At 48.5% G+C, this 20,859-nt stretch overlaps 1 pseudogene; it reads left to right on the top strand.

Moving 5' to 3' along the window:
- The window catches only part of LOC135552096 (aminopeptidase Ey-like), a 57,388-nt pseudogene extending 43,175 nt beyond the window's left edge, over positions 1-14,213 (top strand).
- The last annotated feature ends 6,646 nt before the right edge of the window (positions 14,214-20,859 follow it).

The raw sequence follows: 20,859 nt of genomic DNA, 5'->3' as shown, positions 1-20,859 counted from the left end.
TGTCCAAACTGTACACCAGACCTGTCCAACCTGACACCAGACAGACCTGTCTAAACTGTACACCAGACAGACCTGTCTAAACTGTACACCAGACAGACCTGTCCAAACTGTACATCAGACACCAGACAGACCTGCCCAACCTGAACATCAGAAAGACCTGCCCAAACTGTACACCAGACACCAGACAGACCTGTCCAAACTGTACACCAGACAACAGACAGACCTGTCCAACCTGTGCACCAGACACCAGACAGATCTGTCCAGACTGTACACCAGACAGATCTGTCCAACCTGCACACCAGACACCAGACAGACCTGTCCAACCTGAACATTAGACACCAGACAGACCTGTCCAAACTGTACACCAGACACCAGACAGACCTGTCCAAACTGTACACCAGACAGACCTGCCCAAACTGTACACAAGACACCAGACAGACCTGTCCAAACTGTACACCAGACAGACCTGTCCAAACTGTACACCAGACAGACCTGTCCAAACTGTACACCAGCCAGACCTGTCCAAACTGTACACCAGACAGACCTGTCCAAACTGTACACCAGACAGACCTGTCTAAACTGTACACCAGACAGCCCTGTCCAAACTGTACACCAGACAGACCTGTCCAAACTGTACACCAGACAGACCTGTCCAAACTGTACACCAGACAGACCTGTCCAAACTGTACACCAGACAGACCTGCCCAACCTGTACATCAGACACCAGACAGACCTGTCCAATCTGTACACCAGACACCAGACAGACCTGCCCAAACTGTACACAAGACACCAGACAGACCTGTCCAGACTGTACACCAGACAGACCTGTCCAACCTGTACACCAGACACCAGACAGACCTGTCCAGACTGTACACCAGACAGACCTGTCCAACCTGTACACCAGACACCAGACAGACCTGTCCAGACTATACACCAGACAGACCTGTCCAACCTGTACACCAGACACCAGACAGACCTGTCCAAACTGTACACCAGACAGACCTGCCCAAACTGTACACAAGACACCAGACAGACCTGTCCAAACTGTACACCAGACAGACCTGTCTAAACTGTACACCAGACAGACCTGTCTAAACTGTACACCAGACAGACCTGTCCAAACTGTACATCAGACACCAGACAGACCTGCCCAACCTGAACATCAGAAAGACCTGCCCAAACTGTACACCAGACACCAGACAGACCTGTCCAAACTGTACACCAGACAGACCTGTCCAACCTGTGCACCAGACACCAGACAGATCTGTCCAGACTGTACACCAGACAGATCTGTCCAACCTGCACACCAGACACCAGACAGACCTGTCCAACCTGAACATCAGACACCAGACAGACCTGTCCAAACTGTACACCAGACACCAGACAGACCTGTCCAAACTGTACACCAGACAGACATGTCCAAACTGTACACCAGACAGACCTGTCCAAACTGTACACCAGACACCAGACAGACCTGTCCAAACTGAACATCAGACACCAGACAGACCTGTCCAAACTGTACACCAGACAGACCTGTCCAACCTGTACACCAGACAGACCTGTCCAAACTGTACACCAGACAGACCTGTCCAAACTGTACACTAGACAGACCTGTCCAAACTGTACACTAGACAGACCTGTCCAAACTGTACACTAGACAGACCTGTCCAAACTGTACACCAGACAGACCTGTCTAAACTGTACACCAGACAGACCTGTCTAAACTGTACACCAGACAGACCTGTCCAAACTGTACATCAGACACCAGACAGACCTGCCCAACCTGAACATCAGAAAGACCTGCCCAAACTGTACACCAGACACCAGACAGACCTGTCCAAACTGTACACCAGACAACAGACAGACCTGTCCAACCTGTGCACCAGACAGACAGATCTGTCCAGACTGTACACCAGACAGATCTGTCCAACCTGCACACCAGACACCAGACAGACCTGTCCAACCTGAACATCAGACACCAGACAGACCTGTCCAAACTGTACACCAGACACCAGACAGACCTGTCCAAACTGTACACCAGACAGACCTGCCCAAACTGTACACAAGACACCAGACAGACCTGTCCAAACTGTACACCAGACAGACCTGTCCAAACTGTACACCAGACAGACCTGTCCAAACTGTACACCAGACACCAGACAGACCTGTCCAAACTGAACATCAGACACCAGACAGACCTGTCCAAACTGTACACCAGACAGACCTGGCCAACCTGTACACCAGACAGACCTGTCCAAACTGTACACCAGACAGACCTGTCCAAACTGTACACTAGACAGACCTGTCCAAACTGTACACTAGACAGACCTGTCCAAACTGTACACTAGACAGACCTGTCCAAACTGTACACCAGACAGACCTGTCTAAACTGTACACCAGACAGACCTGTCTAAACTGTACACCAGACAGACCTGTCCAAACTGTACATCAGACACCAGACAGACCTGCCCAACCTGAACATCAGAAAGACCTGCCCAAACTGTACACCAGACACCAGACAGACCTGTCCAAACTGTACACCAGACAACAGACAGACCTGTCCAACCTGTGCACCAGACACCAGACAGATCTGTCCAGACTGTACACCAGACAGATCTGTCCAACCTGCACACCAGACACCAGACAGACCTGTCCAACCTGAACATTAGACACCAGACAGACCTGTCCAAACTGTACACCAGACAGACCTGCCCAAACTGTACACAAGACACCAGACAGACCTGTCCAAACTGTACACCAGACAGACCTGTCCAAACTGTACACCAGACAGACCTGTCCAAACTGTACACCAGCCAGACCTGTCCAAACTGTACACCAGACAGACCTGTCCAAACTGTACACCAGACAGACCTGTCTAAACTGTACACCAGACAGCCCTGTCCAAACTGTACACCAGACAGACCTGTCCAAACTGTACACCAGACAGACCTGTCCAAACTGTACACCAGACAGACCTGTCCAAACTGTACACCAGGCAGACCTGCCCAACCTGTACATCAGACACCAGACAGACCTGTCCAACCTGTACACCAGACACCAGACAGACCTGTCCAACCTGTACACCAGACACCAGACAGACCTGTCCAGACTGTACACCAGACAGACCTGTCCAACCTGTACACCAGACACCAGACAGACCTGTCCAGACTGTACACCAGACAGACCTGTCCAACCTGTACACCAGACACCAGACAGACCTGTCCAGACTATACACCAGACAGACCTGTCCAACCTGTACACCAGACACCAGACAGACCTGTCCAACCTGTACACCAGACACCAGACAGACCTGTCCAACCTGTACACCAGACACCAGACAGACCTGTCCAACCTGTACACCAGACACCAGACAGACCTGTTTAGAAGGGGAGAGGGGAGTTGGTTGGTATTACTCAGCACCAGTATATCTTTTTAATAATAAGAGATAGACCAAGGTGTTGGGTTGTAATGGGGACTCTTACTATCCTCATATCTTAATCTAACATGGAGATATCAGCCACCAAACATACTCTGTCCACCTGTGGTAACCAGCTCCATAGTGGAGTTGGGTGTCACACATTATGGGTTGGTTGTCACATTAGGTTTCCTGTGGTAACCAGTATGGGTTGGTTGTCACAGTGTTTACCATTAGTTTACCTGTGGTAACCAGTATGTGTTGGTTGTCACAGTGTTTACCATTAGTTTACCTGTGGTAACCAGTATGGGTTGGTTGTCACAGTGTTTACCATTAGTTTACCTGTGGTAACCAGTATGGGTTGGTTGTCACAGTGTTTACCATTAGTTTACCTGTGGTAACCAGTATGGGTTGGTTGTCACAGTGTTTACCATTAGTTTACCTGTGGTAACCAGTATGGGTTGGTTGTCATAGTGTTTACCATTAGTTTACCTGTGGTAACCAGTATGGGTTGGTTGTCACAGTGTTTACCATTAGTTTACCTGTGGTAACCAGTATGGGTTGGTTGTCACAGTGTTTACCATTAGTTTACCTGTGGTAACCAGTATGGGTTGGTTGTCACAGTGTTTACCATTAGTTTACCTGTGGTAACCAGTATGGGTTGGTTGTCACAGTGTTTACCATTAGTTTACCTGTGGTAACCAGTATGGGTTGGTTGTCACAGTGTTTACCATTAGGTTTCCTGTGGTAACCAGTATGGGTTGGTTGTCACAGTGTTTACCAGTAGTTTTCCTGTGGTAACCAGTATGGGTTGGTTGTCACAGTGTTTACCATTAGTTTACCTGTGGTAACCAGTATGGGTTGGTTGTCACAGTGTTTACCATTAGTTTACCTGTGGTAACCAGTATGGGTTGGTTGTCACAGTGTTTACCATTAGGTTTCCTGTGGTAACCAGTATGGGTTGGTTGTCATAGTGTTTACCATTAGTTTTCCTGTGGTAACCAGTATGGGTTGGTTGTCACAGTGTTTACCATTAGTTTACCTGTGGTAACCAGTATGGGTTGGTTGTCACAGTGTTTACCATTAGGTTTCCTGTGGTAACCAGTATGGGTTGGTTGTCACAGTGTTTACCATTAGTTTTCCAGCACTAATCGAACCAATTTACTACGGTTTAAAGACAGTAAAGCCATTATTTGATTGAAAAGAATTTCTATTAACATTAAACATAGTATTTACCCCCTCACATTGACCTGTACCCCAGCACAATGACCTGTACCCCCTCACATTGACCTGTACCCCCTCCATATTGACCTGTACTCCCGCACATTGACCTGTACCCCCTCCACATTGACATGTACCCCCGCACATTGACCTTTACCCCCTCACATTGACCTGTACCCCCACATTGACCTGTACCCCCTCACATTGACCTGTACCCCTGCACATTGACCTGTACCCCTCACATTGACCTGTACCCCCGCACAATGACCTGTACCCCCGCACATTGCCCTATACCCCTCACATTGACCTGTACCCCCTCACATTGACCTGAACCCCGCACATTGACCTGTACCCCCTCACATTGACCTGTACCCTCCACATTGACCTGTACCCCCTCCACATTGACCTGTACCCTGCACATTGACCTGTACCCCTCACATTGACCTGTACCCCCACACATTGACCTGTACCCCCTCACATTGACCTGTACCCTCTAACATTGACCTGTACCCCGCACATTGACCTGTACCACCTCACATTGACCTGTACCCTGCACATTGACCTGTACCCCCCCTCACATTGACCTGTACCCCCTCACATTGACCTGTACCCCCTCACATTGACCTGTACCCTCTAACATTGACCTGTGCCCCCTCACATTGACCTGTGCCCCCTCACATTGACCTGTACCCCCTCACATTGACCTGTACCCTCTAACATTGACCTGTGCCCCCTTACATTGACCTGTACCCCCGCACATTGACCTGTACCCCCTCACATTGACTTGTACCCCCGCACAATGACCTGTACCCCTTCACATTGACCTGTACCCTCTAACATTGACCTGTGCCCCATCACATTGACCTGTACCCCCTCCACATTGACCTGTACCCCCTCACATTGACCTGTACCCTGCATATTGACCTGTACCCTCACATTGACCTGTACCCCCCGCACATTGACCTGTACCCCCTCACATTGACCTGTACCCTCTAACATTGACCTGTGCCCCCTCACATTGACCTGTACCCCAGCACATTGACGTGTACCCCCTCACATTGACCTGTACCCCAGCACATTGACCTGTACCCCCGCACAATGACCTGTACCCCCTCACATTGACCTGTACCCTGCATATTGACCTGTACCCCCTCACATTGACCTGTACCCCCTCACATTGACCTGTACCGCCGCACATTGACCTGTACCCCCTCACATTGACCTGTACCGTCTAACATTGACCTGTGCCCCCTCACATTGACCTGTACCCCCGCACATTGACGTGTACTCCCTCACATTGACCTGTACCCCCGCACATTGACCTGTACCCCCTCACATTGACCTGTACCCTCTAACATTGACCTGTACCCCCACATTGACCTGTACCCCCTCACATTAACCTGTACCCCCTCACATTGACCTGTACCCCCTCACATTGACCTGTACCCTCACATTGACCTGTACCCCGCACATTGACCTGTACCCTCACATTGACCTGTACCCCCTCCACATTGACCTGTACCCCCTCACATTGACCTGTACCCTGCACATTGACCTGTACCCTCACATTGACCTGTACCCCGCACATTGACCTGTACCCTCACATTGACCTGTACCCTCTAACATTGACCTGTGCCCTTCACATTGACCTGTACCCCATCACATTGACCTGTAGCCCCTCACATTGACCTGTACCCCTGCACATTGACGTGTACCATGCACATTGACCTGTACCCCCTCACATTGACCTGTACCCCGCACATTGACCTGTACCCCTGCACATTGACCGGTACCCCTGCACATTGACCTGTAGCCCTCACATTGACCTGTACCCCTGCACATTGACCTGTAGCCCCTCACATTGACCTGTACCCCTGCACATTGACCTGTAGCCCCTCACATTGACCTGTACCCCTGCACATTGACCTGTACGCCCGCACATTGACCTGTACCCCCTCACATTGACCTGTAGCCCCTCACATTTACCTGTACCCCCTCACATTGACCTGTACCCTCTCACATTGACCTGTACCCCTGCACATAGACGTGTACCCCTGCACATTGACGTGTACCCTTGCACGTTGACCTGTAACCCCTCACATTGACTTGTACCCCAGCATATAGCCTCCACATTAACTCTGTACTGGTACCCCTGTATATAGCCTCCACATTGACTATGTACCGGTACCCCCTGCATATAACCTCCACACTGACTCTGTATCGGTATCCCCTGTAAGTAGCCTCCACATTGACTCTGTACCGGTACCCCCTGTATATAGCCTCCACATTGACTCTGTACCGGTAACCCCTGTATAAAGCCTCCACATTGACTCTGTACCGGTACCCCCTGTATATAGCCTCCACATTGACTCTGTACCGGTACCCCTGCATATAACCTCCACACTGACTCTGTATCGGTATCCCCTGTAAGTAGCCTCCACATTGACTCTGTACCGGTACCCCCTGCATATAGCCTCCACATTGACTCTGTACCGTTACCCCCTGTAAGTAGCCTCCACATTGACGCGGTACTGGTACCCCCTGTATATAGCCTCCACATTGACTCTGTACCGGTACCCCCTGTATATAGCCTCCACATTGACTCTGTACTGGTACCCCCTGTATATAGCCTCCACATTGACTCTGTACTGGTACCCCCTGTATATAGCCTCCACAAATGACTCTGTACTGGTACCCCCTGTATATAGCCTCCATATTGACTCTGTACCGGTACCCCCTGTATATTGCCTCCACATTGACTCTGTACCGGTACTCCCTGTATATTGCCTCCACATTGACTCTGTACCTTAACACCCTGTATATAGCCTCCACATTGACTCTGTACCGGTACCCCCTGTATATAGCCTCCACATTGACTCTGTACCGGTACCCCCTGTATATAGCCTCCACAATGACTCTGTACCGGTACCCCCTGTATATAGCCTCCACATTGACTCTGTACCGGTACCCCCTGTGTATAGCGTCCACATTGACTCTGTACTGGTACCCCCTGTATATAGCCTCCACATTGACTCTGTACCGGTACCCCCTGTGTATAGCCTCCACATTGACTCTGTATGTACCCCCTAATTATTGATATTTTATTGGGTTACTTTATTATTGATATATTTATTTTTATATATTTATGTTTTAGCAAAAATGTTGTTACCTTCTTAAAAACAACTGTTTGTTAAGGTTTAAGGGTCATTTGTCAAGGTTAAGGGTTAAGGTTAAAGTTTAATGGTTAAGGGCTACAGCAAAAGGGCTATTGTTAAGGTTAAGGTTTAAGGTTTAAGGGTTAAGGTTAAAGTTTAATGGCTAAGGGTTAAGGGTTAAGATTAAAGTTTAATGGCTAAGGGTTAAGGGTTAAGGTTAAAGTTTAAGGGTTAAGGGCTACAGGAAAAGGGCTATTGTTAAGGTTAAGGTTTAAGGGTTAAGGTTAAAGTTTAATGGCTAAGGGTTAAGGGTTAAGATTAAAGTTTAATGGCTAAGGGTTAAGGGTTAAGATTAAAGTTTAATGGCTAAGGTTTAAAGGTTAAGGGTTAAGGTTAAAGTTTAAGGGTTAAGGACTAAAGGAAAAGGGCTATTGTTAAGGTTAAAGTTTAAAGGTTAAGGGTTAAGGTTAAAGTTTAAGGGTTAAGGGAAAGGGCAAAAGTTAAGGTTAAAAGTTAGGGGCTAGGGTTAAGGTTAAGAGTTAAGGGTTAAGGGTTAATGGTTAAGGGCTAAGGTTAAGGGTTAAGGGCTAGGGTTAAGGGTTAAGGGCTTGGCTTAAGGGCTAAGATTAAGGGTTAAGGGCTAGGCTTAAGCGCTAAGGGCAAAGATAAGGTTAAAAGTTAGATGCTAGGGTTAAGGTTAAGGTTACGTTTAAGGGATAAGATTAAGGGTTAAATTCAGTTCAGTACAGTAGAGTACAGTTCAGTACAGTAGAGAACAGTAGAGTACAGTAGAGTACAGTTCAGTACAGTTCAGTACAGTAGAGTACAGTTCAGTAGGGAATAGTAGAGTAGAGTACAGTAGAGAACAGTATAGAACAGTAGAGTACAGTACAGTACAGTACAGTACAGAACAGTAGAGTACAGTACAGTTCCGTAGGGAACAGTAGAGTACAGAACAGTAGAGTACAGTACAGTACAGAACAGTAGAGTACAGTACAGTACAGTTCAGTAGAGAACAGTAGAGTACAGTAGAAAACAGTATAGTACAGTAGAGTACAGTACAGTACAGTACAGTTCAGTAGAGAACAGTATAATACAGTAGAGTACAGTACAGTACAGTACAGTTCAGTAGGGAACAGTAGAGTACAGTAGAGAACAGTACAGTACAGTTCAGTAGAGAACAGTAGAGTACAGTAGAGAACAGTACAGTACAGAACAGTAGAGTACAGTACAGTACAGTACAGTTCAGTAGAGAACAGTATAGTTCAGTACAGTACAGTACAGTACAGAACAGTAGAGTACAGTACAGTAGGGAACAGTAGAGTACAGTAGAGAACAGTACAGTACAGTACAGTTCAGTAGAGAACAGGAGAGTACAGTTCAGTAGGGAACAGTAGAGTACAGTAGAGTACAGTTCAGTAGAGAACAATAGAGTACAGTAGAGTACAGTACAGTACAGAACAGTACAGAACAGTAGAGTACAGTACATTTACATTACATTTAAGTCATTTAGCAGACGCTCTTATCCAGAGCGACTTACAAATTGGGTACAGTACAGAACAGTAGAGTACAGTACAGTAGAGTTCAGTAGAGAACAGTAGAGTACAGTAGAGTACAGTACAGTACAGTAGAGTACAGTACAGTACAGAACAGTAGAGTACAGTACAGTTCAGTAGAGAACAGTAGAGTACAGTAAAGAACAGTAGAGTACAGTACAGAACAGTAGAGTACAGTAGAGTACAGTTAAGTAGAGAACAGTAGAGTACAGTAGAGAACAGAAGGGAATAGTAGAGTATCAGAAACTTTCAGAAACTTTCTGTCCAAAAATGATGCAGAAAAATTAATCCATGCTTTTGTTACTTCTAGGTTAGACTTCTGCAATGCTCTACTTTCCGGCTACCCGGATAAAGCACTTAAAAAACTTTAGATAGTGCTAAATACGGCTGCTGGAATCCTGACTAGAACCAAAAAATTTGATCATATTACTCCAGTGCTAGCCTCCCTACACTGGCTTCCTGTCAAAGCAAGGGTTGATTTCAAGGTTTTACTGCTAACCTACAAAGCATTACATGGGCTTGCTCCTACCTATCTCTCTGATTTGGTCCTGCCGTACATACCTACACGCACGCTACGGTCACAAGAAGCAGGCCTCCTAAATGTCCCTAGAATTTCTAAGCAAACAGCTGGAGGCAGGGTTTTCTGCCTATCCATGTGAGAGACGCAGACTCTGTCTCAACCTTTAAGTCTTTACTGAAGACTCATCTCTTCAGTGGGTCATATGATTGAGTGTCGTCTGGCCCAGGAGTGGGAAGGTGAACGGAAAGGCTCTGGAGCAACGAACCGCCCTTGCTGTCTCTGTCTGGCCGGTTCCCCTCTTTCCACTGGGATTCTCTGCCTCTAACCCTATTACAGGGGCTGAGTCACTGGCTTACTGGTGCTCTTCCATGCCGTCCCTAGGAGGGCTGAGTCACTTGACTGGGTTGAGTCACTGATGTGATCTTCCTGCCTGGGTTGGCGCCCCCCTTTGGGTTGTGCCGTGCCGGAGATCTTTGTGGGCTATACTCGGCCTTGTCTCAGGATGGTAAGTTGGTGGTTGAAGATATCCCTCTAGTGGTTTAAGATATCCCTCTAGTGGTTTGGGGGCTATGCTTTGGCAAAGTGGGTGGGGTTATATCCTTCCTGTTTGGCCCTGTCCGGGGTATCATCGGATGGGGGCACAGTGTATCCTGACCCCTCCTGTCTCAGCCTCCAGTATTTATGCTGCAGTAGTTTATGTGTCGGGGGGCTAGGGTCAGTTTGTTATATCTGGAGTACTTCTCCTGTCCTATTCGGTGTCCTGTGTGAATTTAAGTGTGCTCTCTCTAATTCTCTCTTTCTCTCTTTCTTTCTCTCTCTCAGAGGACCTGAGCCCTAGGACCATGCCTCAGGACTACCTGACATGATGACTCCTTGCTGTCCCCAGTCCACCTGGCCATGCTGCTGTTCCAGTTTTAACTGTTCTGCCTGCGGCTATGGAATCCTGACTTGTTCACCGGACGTGCTACCTGTCCCAGACCTATTATTTGACAATGCTGGTCATTTATGAACATTTGAACATCTTGGCCATGTTCTGTTATAATCTCCACCCGGCACAGCCAGAAGAGGACTGGTCACCCCTCATAGCCTGGTTCCTCTCAGGGTTTCTTCCTAGGTTTTGGCCTTTGTAGGGAGTTTTTCCTAGCCATCGCGCTTCAACACCTGCATTGCTTGCTGTTTGGGGTTTTAGGCTGGGTGTCGATACAGCACTTTGAGATATCAGCTGATGTACGAAGGGCTATATAAATACATTGAATTTGAGTACTGCTCATTCAATGTGCTGAGCCCCTGTCTCGTCTGTGACGCCATTCTGATGTCATGTGAAGCAATGACGCAGAGATAATGTGTGGTCACTGGATAGCTGACGTGTGTTCTCTGATTGAACCAGGAACTTACTTCTTCCTGTTCTACAACACTGACAGAGATTACAGGAGTCTGGCCTTTTCCTCCCAGGTGTCCATTACTCTGTGTCTAGCCAGTGTGTCTGTCTGTCTGTCTGTCTGTCTGTCTGTCTGTCTGTGTGTCTGTCAGTCAGACCCAGCATGTTTCTTTATGGCTCACAGGATGACTGTCACTCCCTAGTCTCTCACGAAGACAGACAGAGAGTACGGAGAGAGAGTGGGCGTACAGCCAGAGTAGTTCCTGTGTGTACTAGTTGACACTGGTAGCAATCCTCTCTGTGTGTGTATGTCCTCATGACGGATTAATCCAGATTAAGACTGCAGAAATGTCATTCTGCCTTCACTGTCCTGTATCTACCTATAGACTTCCCTTGTATCCACCAATAGACTTCCCTTGTGTCCTGTATCTACCATTAGACTTCCCCTGTGTCCACCTCTAGACTTCCCCTGTGTCCTGTTTCCACCTCTAGACTTCCCCTGTGTCCTGTATCCACCTCTAGACTTCCCCTGTGTCCTGTTTCCACCTTGAGACTTCCCCTGTGTCCTGTTTCCACCTCTAGACTTCCCCTGTGTCCTGTTTCCACCTCTAGACTTCCCCTGTGTCCTGTTTCCACCTCTAGACTTCCCCTGTGTCCACCTCTAGACTTCCCCTGTGTCCACCTCTAGACTTCCCCTTGTGTCCTGTATCCACCTCTATACTTCCCCTGTGTACTGTATCCACCTATAGACTTCCCCTGTGTCCTGTTTCCACCTCTAGACTTCCCCTGTGTCCTGTTTCCACCTCTAGACTTCCCCTGTGTCCTGTTTCCACCTCTAGACTTCCCCTGTGTCCACCTCTAGACTTCCCCTGTGTCCTGTTTCCACCTCTAGACTTCCCCTGTGTCCTGTATCCACCTCTAGACTTCCCCTGTGTCCTGTTTCCACCTCTAGACTTCCCCTGTGTCCTGTTTCCACCTCTAGACTTCCCCTGTGTCCTGTTTCCACCTCTAGACTTCCCCTGTGTCCTGTTTCCACCTCTAGACTTCCCCTGTGTCCTGTTTCCACCTCTAGACTTCCCCTGTGTCCACCTCTAGACTTCCCCTGTGTCCTGTTTCCACCTCTAGACTTCCCCTGTGTCCTGTATCCACCTCTAGACTTCCCCTGTGTCCTGTTTCCACCTCTAGACTTCCCCTGTGTCCTGTTTCCACCTCTAGACTTCCCCTGTGTCCTGTTTCCACCTCTAGACTTCCCCTGTGTCCTGTTTCCACCTCTAGACTTCCCCTTTGTCCTGTTTCCACCTCTAGACTTCCCCTGTGTCCTGTTTCCACCTCTAGACTTCCCCTGTGTCCTGTTTCCACCTCTAGACTTCCCCTTTATCCTGTTTCCACCTCTAGACTTCCCCTGTGTCCTGTATCCACCTCTATACTTCCCCTGTGTCCACCTCTAGACTTCCCCTATGTCCTGTGTCCACCACTAGACTTCCCCTGTGTCCTGTATCCACCTCTAGACTTCCCCTGTGTCCTGTGTCCACCACTAGACTTCCCCTGTTTTCACCTATAGACTTCACCCGTGTCCTGTTTCCACGTCTAGACTTCCCCTGTCTCCTATATCCACCTCTAGACTTCCCCTGTGTCCTGTATCCACCTCTAGACTTCCCCTGTGTTCTGTATCCACCTCTAGACTTCCCCTGTGTCCTGTTTCCACGTCTAGACTTCCCCTGTCTCCTATATCCACCTCTAGACTTCCCCTGTGCCCTGTATCCACCTCTAGACTTCCCCTGTGTCCTGTTTCCACCTCTAGACTTCGCCTGTGTCATGTTTCCACCTCTAGACTTCCCCTGTGTCATGTGTCCACCACTAGACTTCCCCTGTTTTCACCTCTAGACTTCCCCTGTGTACTGTATCCACCTCTAGACTTCCGCTGTGTCCTGTTTCCACCTCTAGACTTCCCCTGTGTCCTGTTTCCACCTCTAGACTTCCCCTGTACACTGTATCCACCTCTAGACTTACCCTGTGTCCTGTTTCCACCTCTTGACTTCCCCTGTTCCCTGTATCCACCTCTAGACTTCCCCTGTACCCTGTATCCACCTCTAGACTTCCCCTGTGTCCTGTTTCCACCTCTAGACTTCCCCTGTGTCCTGTTTCCACCTCTAGACTTCCCCTGTGTCCTGTTTCCACCTCTAGACTTCCCCTGTATCCACCTCTAGACTTCCCCTGTGTCCTGTTTCCACCTCTAGACTTCCCCTGTTTCCACCTCTAGACTTCCCTCATTTCCTGTATCCACCTCTAGACTTCCCATGTATCCACCTCTAGACTTCCCCTGTGTCCACCTCTAGACTTCCCCTGTGTCCTGTATCCACCACTAGACTTCCCCTGTGTCCTGTTTCCACCTCTAGACTTCCCCTGTGTCCTGTTTTCACCTCTTGACTTCCCCTGTGTCCTGTTTCCACCTCTAGACTTCCCCTGAACCCTGTATCCACCTCTAGACTTTCCCTGTGTACTGTATCCACCTCTTGACTTCCCCTGTGTCCTGTATCCACCTCTAGACTTCCCCTGTGTCCTGTATCCACCTCTAGACTTCCCCTGTGTCCTGTATCCACCTCTAGACTTCCCCTGTGTCCTGTATCCACCTCTAGACTTCCCCTGTGTCCTGTATCCACCTCTAGACTTCCCCTGTGTCCTGTTTCCACCTCTAGACTTCCCCCGTTTCCTGTATCCACCTCTAGACTTCCCATGTATCCACCTCAAGACTTCCCCTGTGTCCACCTCTAGACTTCCCCTATGTCCTGTGTCCAACACTAGACTTCCCCTGTGTCCTGTGTCCACCACTAGACTTCCCCTGTTTTCACCTCTTGACTTCCCCTGTGTCCTGTTTCCACCTCTAGACTTCCCCTATACCCTGTATCCACCTCTAGACTTCCCCTGTGTCCTGTTTCCACCTCTAGACTTCCCCTGTGTCCACCTCTAGACTACCCCTGTTCCCTGTATCCACCGCTTCTCTGCTAGTGTGTCTATCAGTTCGAGGATGGGTGTTGCAGAATGTTGAATTGTCCTGCTTCTGTCTTCTCAAATCACGTAAGTGTTGATAGTTTGACAAGGTTCACATGTTTTTACAAGGAAATTAAATATTCAGTTCCCAGATTCCCTGTCACAGTGTTCCATTACAGGGATTAGATGATCACGTTCAAATGGAGAGGAGCAACAGTTACATTCCTAGACAGAGGATGAGGACTTCCTGTTGCTTTTCTGTTTCATCAAATAACAGGAATCGTACGTGAAGAGTTAAAGCATGTCTGTGTGAACGTGACTGGTTAGTTTCTGTCAGCTTCTAGTTTTCACCTTCAGTGTCCTGTCTGATAGCATGAAAGGTCCAGCTGGAAGCTACCTGTACATAACAACGTTAGAACCTGTCTTCAATGCCATTTCACTCTGCAAGGTTACCCTACAACGTTAGAGTCTGTCTTCAATGCCATTTCACTCTGCAAGTTTACCCTACAATGTTTAAAAAGCAACTCCCATTTGAAAACCAACCCTCTGAGAACTACCCACTTCCCTGTACTGTAGTTCATACTGGACATGGAGAGGTCAAAGGGGAATCCTTCTACTTCCCTGTACTGTAGTTCATACTGGACATGGCGAGGTCAAAGGGGAATCCTACTACTTCCCTGTACTGTAGTTCATACTGGACACAGAGAGGTCAAAGGGGAATCCTTCTACTTCCCTGTACTGTAGTTCATACTGGACATGGAGAGGTCAAAGGGGAATCCTTCTACTTCCCTGTGCTGTAGTTCATACTGGACATGGCGAGGTCAAAGGGGAATCCTACTACTTCCCTGTACTGTAGTTCATACTGGACATGGAGAGGTCAAAGGGGAATCCTTCTACTTCCCTGTACTGTAGTTCATACTGGACATGGAGAGGTCAAAGGGGAATCCTTCTACTTCCCTGTACTGTAGTTCATACTGGACATGGAGAGGTCAAAGGGGAATCCTTCTACTTCCCTGTACTGTAGTTCATACTGGACATGGAGAGGTCAAAGGGGAATCCTTCTACTTCCCTGTGCTGTAGTTCATACTGGACATGGAGAGGTCAAAGGGGAATCCTACTACTTCCCTGTACTGTAGTTCATACTGGACACAGAGAGGTCAAAGGGGAATCATTATTTTCTTTAAGGAGAGAATATGCATATGACAGATGATTCTTTTGGAATGGCTGTGACATCATAGCTTCTGTTTTATGTTGATGTAAATGACCATGGAAATCAGCGAGGTATTTACAGTTCATCAAGCTCATATCCAACTGTTATATCAGAACGGGACGTCCCGATGTGGCCACTGAGTGTAATGCTGTATTACCTTTCCTATTGGAAAGAATATCGCTTTATACCATTAGAATATCACACTTCCCCCCCAAAAAATATTTCTTATATATGTGAAGAAGACCTTATTTGTCCTCGTAGACTCTGAGTTTACAGCTCGACAGACACAGCACTGCAAGGAGAACAAAAACGGAAATAAATGGGCTCTTTAGTTTCACCGATCAGTGATGTTGTTCCAGCAGTACCTGTCCTCTTCACTGCAAAACAACTCCACATGTACAATGGGACATCATTTCATTCGACTTTCAAAGGTGAAATGGACAACACATTACAATAAATTATCCCACCCCCCCAAAAAAAATCAACCAAATATTTTCTTACCAGACTTGGCATTCCCTTGGCATTAAAGTCAATTAAAAAATTATCCAGAATTGAGGTCCAATTTCCAGGGAAAGAGAGTTGTAAAGGCAGATTCAACATATCAGTTTATCTGAATCAGCCGGCTGTTTAACAGACCAGGGGATTAGTCTCCAACGTCATGACCCCCCCCCACACGCCCCATCCCTCCCCACACAGGCCTCCACCCGCCCCACACACGCCCCATCCCTCCGCACACGCCCCATCCCTCCCCACACAGGCCTCCACCACCCTCCCCCACACGCCCCATCCCCCCCCCCCCACACGCCCCATCCCTCCCCCACACACACCCCATCCCTCCGCACACGCCCCATCCCTCCCCCACACACCCCATCCCTCCCCACAGGCCTCCACCCTCCCCCTGCCTAACAACTTGGTACAGTCCATCCAGGTTATACAGCTACAGGCTCCTCCCCACACAGGCCTCCACCCTCCCCCTGCCTAACAACTTGGTACAGTCCATCCAGGTTATACAGCTACAGGCTCCTCCCCACACAGGCCTCCACCCTTCCCCTGCCTAACAACTTGGTACAGTCCAGCCAGGTTATACAGCTACAGGCTCCTCCCCACACAGGCCTCCACCCTTCCCCTGCCTAACAACTTGGTACAGTCCAGCCAGGTTATACAGCTACAGGCTCCTCCCCACACAGGCCTCCACCCTTCCCCTGCCTAACAACTTGGTACAGTCCAGCCAGGTTATACAGCTACAGGCTCCTCCCCACACAGGCCTCCACCCTCCCCTGCTTAACAACATGGTACAAGTCCGGCCAGGTTATGCAGCTACAGGCTCCTCCCCACACAGACCTCCACCCTTCCCCTGCCTAACAACTTGGTACAGTCCAGCCAGGTTATGCAGCTACAGGCTCCTCCCCACACAGACCTCCACCCTTCCCCTGCCTAACAACTTGGTACAGTCCAGCCAGGTTATACAGCTACAGGCTCCTCCCCACACAGGCCTCCACCCTCCCCCTGCCTAACAACTTGGTACAGTCCAGCCAGGTTATACAGCTACAGGCTCCTCCCCACACAGGCCTCCACCCTTCCCCTGCCTAACAACTTGGTACAGTCCAGCCAGGTTATACAGCTACAGGCTCCTCCCCACACAGGCCTCCACCCTCCCCCTGCTTAACAACATGGTACAGTCCGGCCAGGTTATGCAGCTACAGGCTCCTCCCCACACAGACCTCCACCCTTCCCCTGCCTAACAACTTGGTACAGTCCAGCCAGGTTATGCAGCTACAGGCTCCTCCCCACACAGACCTCCACCCTTCCCCTGCCTAACAACTTGGTACAGTCCAGCCAGGTTATACAGCTACAGGCTCCTCCCAACACAGGCCTCCACCCTCCCCCTGCCTAACAACTTGGTACAGTCCAGCCAGGTTATACAGCTACAGGCTCCTCCCCACACAGGCCTCCACCCTTCCCCTGCCTAACAACTTGGTACAGTCCAGCCAGGTTATACAGCTACAGGCTCCTCCCCACACAGGCCTCCACCCTCCCCCTGCTTAACAACATGGTACAGTCCGGCCAGGATTTATAGCTACAGTATGAGTGGGTGGGTAGCCAGACGGAGGGGTGGGCTCTATAGGTGGTCTAGGAGGATCACATATCAGCGTTTTATCAACGTATTGGACTGATGGCCAGACTCTCAGGTTCAATGAGTCAGACTAACAGGTACAAAAGTGTTCACCTCTCTCTCTCTCTGTAGGCTCAAGAACCAGGCCCCAGAGTTCCTCAAATACAGATCACAACAGCTCAACGCAACAGGGGCTACAGCGAGTTTTACTACCCCTTCCAGCCTGTCAGTCCCCATCCCAGCACCCCTCCAGCATTGGGACTTGGTATGTCCCCTATGGGACATCTTTACACAGAGTAGATGTCTTCACTGACATGTCCAACCTCTCCCTGACCCAGTCTGTAAAATCTCCATGTTTCAAGCAGAACACCATAGTCCGTGTGCCTATGACCACCAAGGTAACGTGTCTAAATGACTACCGCCCCGTAGCACTGACATGTCCAACCTCTCCCTGACCCAGTCTGTAAAATCTCCATGTTTCAAGCAGAACACCATAGTCCCTGTGTCTATGACCACCAAGGTAACATGTCTAAATGACTACCGCCCCGTAGCACTGGCATCTGTAGCCGTGAAGGGCTTTGAAAGGCTGGTCGTGGTTCACATCAACACCATCATCCCAGACACTGTGGACCCAGTCCAGTTCTCCTACCGCCCCCACAGATCCACAGATGGATCGGTCTCTACTGCTCTCCACAATGCCCTCTAATACCTGGGCAAGACGAACACCTATGTGAAAATGCTGTTCATTGACTACAGCTCAGCGTTCAACACCATAGTTGCCCTCAAAGCTCATCACTAAGCTAACGACAATGGGACTAAACACCTCCCTCTGCAACTGGATCCTGGACTGGACAGGGGTACTGGAGTGATGGAGGGAAATATGTATAGGGGGAAGGAGACAGGGATACTGGAGTGATGGAGGGAGATATGTATAAGGGTAAGGAGACAGGGATACTGGAGTGATGGAGGTAGATATGCATAGGGGGAAGGAGACAGGGATACTGGAGTGATGGAGGTAGATATGTATAGGGGACAGGGATACTGGAGTGATGGAGGTAGATATGTATAGGGGGAAGGAGACAGGGATACTGGAGTGATGGAGGTAGATATGTATAGGGGGAAGGGGACAGGGATACTGGAGTGATGGAGGGAGATATGTATAGGGGAAGGAGACAGGGATACTGGAGTGATGGAGGGAGATATGTATAGGGGGAAGGGGACAGGGATACTGGAGTGATGGAGGTAGATATGTATAGGGGGGAAGGAGACAGGGATACTGGAGTGATGGAGGTAGATATGTATAGGGGGAAGGAGACAGGGATACTGGAGTGATGGAGGTAGATATGTATAGGGGAAGGGGACAGGGGTATTGGAGTGATGGAGGTAGATATGTATAGGGGGAAGGGGACAGGGATATTGGAGTGATGGAGGTAGATATGTATAGGGGGAATGAGACAGGGATACTGGAGTGATGGAGGTAAATATGTATAGGGGTAAGGAGACAGGGATACTGGAGTGATGGAGGTAGATATGTATAGGGGAAAGGGGACAGGGGTATTGGAGTGATGGAGGTAGATATGTATAGGGGGAAGGGGACAGGGATACTGGAGTGATGGAGGGAGATATGTATAGGAGGAAGGGGATACTGGAGTGATGGAGGTAGATATTTATAGGGGGAAGGGGACAGGGATACTGGAGTGATGGAGGTAGATATGTATAGGGGAAGGGGATACTGGAGTGATGGAGGTAGATATTTATAGGGGAAGGGGACAGGGATACTGGAGTGATGGAGGTAGATATGTATAGGGGGAAGGAGACAGGGATACTGGAGTGATGGAGGGAGATATGTATAGGGGGAAGGGGACAGGGATACTGGAGTGATGGAGGTAGATATGTATAGGGGGAATGAGACAGGGATACTGGAGTGATGGAGGTAGATATGTATAGGGGGGAAGGGGACAGGGGTATTGGAGTGATGGAGGTAGATATGTATAGGGGGAAGGGGACAGGGATACTGGAGTGATGGAGGTAGATATGTATAGGGGGAAGGGGTCAGGGATACTGGAGTGATGGAGGTAGATATGTATAGGGGGAAGGAGACAGGGATACTGGAGTGATGGAGGTAGATATGTATAGGGGGAAGGGGACAGGGGTATTGGAGTGATGGAGGTAGATATGTATAGGGGGAAGGGGACAGGGATACTGGAGTGATGGAGGTAGATATGTATAGGGGGAAGGGGTCAGGGATACTGGAGTGATGGAGGTAGATATGTATAGGGGGAAGGGGATACTGGAGTGATGGAGGTAGATACAGTGTATCACAAAAGTGAGTACACCCCTCACATTTGTGTAAATATTTGAGTATATCTTTTCATGTTACAACACCTAAGAAATGACACTTTGCTACAATGTAAAGTAGTGAGTGTACAGCTTGTATAAGAGTGTAAATTTGATGTCCCCTCAAAATAACTCAACACACAGCCATTAACGGCTATACTCACTGTATATACCCATGTTATTACCTCCCTGTATATAACCATGTTATTACCTGGTACTCCCTGTATATAGCCATGTTATTACCTGGTACTCCCTGTATATAACCATGTTATTACCTGGTACTCCCTGTATATAACCATGTTATTACCTGGTACTCCCTGTATATAGCCATGTTATTACCTGGTACTCCCTGTATATAACCATGTTATTACCTGGTACTCCCTGTATATAGCCATGTTATTACCTCCCTGTATATAACCATGTTATTACCTGGTACTCCCTGTATATAACCATGTTATTACCTCCCTGTATATAGTCATGTTATTACCTCCCTGTATATAGCCATGTTATTACCTGGTGCTCCTGTATATAGCCATGTTATTACCTGGTACTCCCTGTATATAGCCATGTTATTACCTCCCTGTATATAACCATGTTATTACCTGATACTTCCTGTATATAGCCATGTTATTACCTGGTACTTCCTGTATATAGCCATGTTATTACCTGGTACTCCCTGTATATAGCCATGTTATTACCTGGTACTCCCTGTATATAGTCATGTTATTATCTGGTACTCCCTGTATATAGCCATGTTATTACCTGGTACTCCTGTATATAGCCATGTTATTATCTGGTACTCCCTGTATATAGCCATGTTATTACCTGGTACTCCCTGTATATAGCCATGTTATTACCTGGTACTCCCTGTATAAATCCATGTTATTACCTGGTACTCCCTGTATATAGCCATGTTATTATCTGGTACTCCTGTATATAGCCATGTTATTACCTGGTACTTCCTGT

The sequence above is a fragment of the Oncorhynchus masou genome, chromosome 2, assembly GCF_036934945.1.
Source record: "Oncorhynchus masou masou isolate Uvic2021 chromosome 2, UVic_Omas_1.1, whole genome shotgun sequence".
NCBI lineage: Eukaryota > Metazoa > Chordata > Actinopteri > Salmoniformes > Salmonidae > Oncorhynchus > Oncorhynchus masou.
Note: the sequence above shows the minus strand (reverse complement) of the source record. Positions and strands in the feature narration are given on the sequence as shown.